Raw genomic sequence first — 2,216 nt, forward strand, 5'->3', positions numbered from 1 at the left:
TGCGATCTTAGATATAAAAATTCGTAGAACTCCATAATGTTTAGCATTTTCACGGTCTCATTGCATTGAAAGGTACTTAACTAGTTCAAATATTTGGATGTCAGTATTGTCAAGTCTCCAATGAATGTGAGCTTTGCATTTCAAAAGAGTGAAAACAAATGTGACTCACAATTGGATTGTTCTAGAGTTTTGGGAAGCATGATGTATATCATATAGTGTGTGCGATCAGATATAGCATTTGCTATTTTAAACTGAGTCGGTTCACAAGTAATCCCAAATAAATTCATTAGATGACAATAATAGAGTTTTGGAGTAGTTAAAATAATACTTAAAACTATGTCTTGCATTATAACAATATCCAACAATATTGAAAGATATAGTGATGCAAATTGAATCATTGGACAAATGAAGTAAAATTCACGAGTGGATATGTATTTACTATCGGTACAGGAGCAATCTCTTAGAAATATTTCAAAAAAGACATGTATCGCTAGCTCTACAGTGATCTTTGAGCTAGGTGCTCAAGATAAGGTTGGTGAATAAGTTGAAAGACTCCAGAATTTCTTGATAGATATTCTATTTTGGCCCAAACCATTGGCATTAGTATGCCTACACTTCCACAGTCAAGATAAAATAGTGGGGCATGGAGCATGACGTTAACGGAAAGTCTCGTCATATACGACATAGACATGATACCGTTAGAAAACTACTCTCTAGTGGAATTATCAAAATTGACTATGTATAGTCAATGGATAAAGTGTCGGATCCACTTACAAAAAGGCATAACAAGAGAGGAAGTTAAAAGATCATCTAAGAGAATGAATTTACGGCTTAGGACAAGTCATCATGGCGGTAACTCTTTCTAGCAGACTGGAGATCCCAAGATCTAGATTCAAGGAGAAAACAAAGTTGTGAATGACAGTTCGACATTGTCAACAAACTCAATCCATTCTCATGATGAAGACAATACTCAGGGACAAGGATACAACATTAAGGCTTGTTAATGTTTGTGACTTTTTTGGTAAGGCACAATAAGAACCTTTTCGCACTACCCTTTGTTTTCTATAAATTGAGGGATTTCCTCTTATTTTAATATAGAATTCATGGACTTCTTCTTCAACTACTAAATCTAGTAAAACTTTACTGCCGTTGAGTGGTTCGCTGACACGGAGTTTTTAGTATCTATACGCTGGTGATTGAGATCATTTTACCCTGGGAGATCATATTCCAAATCAAACCTTGGATACTAGAGGGGAATAATTTCCTTAAGGGGAAACTGTGAGTTCAGTGCTCTTGATATTTTTCCTATTAATTTTTTTTTAATATTCTGGTACGTGTTTTACAAATTTTAGATTTGTGAATTAATTTCAATTCTTCTATTCTTTTGTTCTTCACTGGTTCATTGTTGGAATCAGTAAGATTCTTTAGACACATATTAACAACAATTCTTCTTTAAGAAAAATATTTCGTATATTTTTTTTAAAAAAATTTCTGATTCTAGACTCGCTACTAGCTTTAATTTTCTAGTTGTGAAAATGTTCTTAAGATGTTCAAAGTTTTGTTCTAAGTATGTTTGAAATACAAGATCTACAACATCAAATGCATTGGGGAGGTGTCATATAAATTGTAATTGCCTGTCGAGGCAAAGACACATGCTATGTTTCATGTTTCACTACTTAAGTGTTGCTTTGGGGAGCCTATCCAACAGGTAACACCATTAAAACTTCAAGATTGTCCTGACCAGACTGACAGAGATGACTTCAACCTTGAGGACAAGGTCGATTTTCAGCACGGGAGTAATGTTGTGAACTCAATGGAGACATTTTCTACTATGAATGATAAGGAGGATAAGACTAGTGATATTCACATTGACAAGCGACGTCGAAGTACTAGAAATATAATTCCATCAAAATGGTTGGATAGTTACATTTGGGCACGAGGAGAGTCACATGTGCCAAGCGACGGTTATCTATGGAAATTGTATAAAAGTGTGAAAATGTTGGTAGGAAAGTGTAGGCAGTTATCTTTGATTCTGAAAGTTCTATCCGTCTTCTTCTATCTTCTCAACCCCATTTTTTAGGCTTCTCGTTTCAGAATTTCAAGTGTATTTCCTTGTACAAGTGTTACTTGCAGTTCTTTTGTTTGTGTCCTATGGTATTGTAATTGTAGTCAATAAAACATATCAGTTAATATATATATATATATATATATATATA

The sequence above is a fragment of the Solanum pennellii genome, chromosome 12, assembly GCF_001406875.1.
Source record: "Solanum pennellii chromosome 12, SPENNV200".
NCBI classification, from domain to species: Eukaryota; Viridiplantae; Streptophyta; class Magnoliopsida; order Solanales; family Solanaceae; genus Solanum; species Solanum pennellii.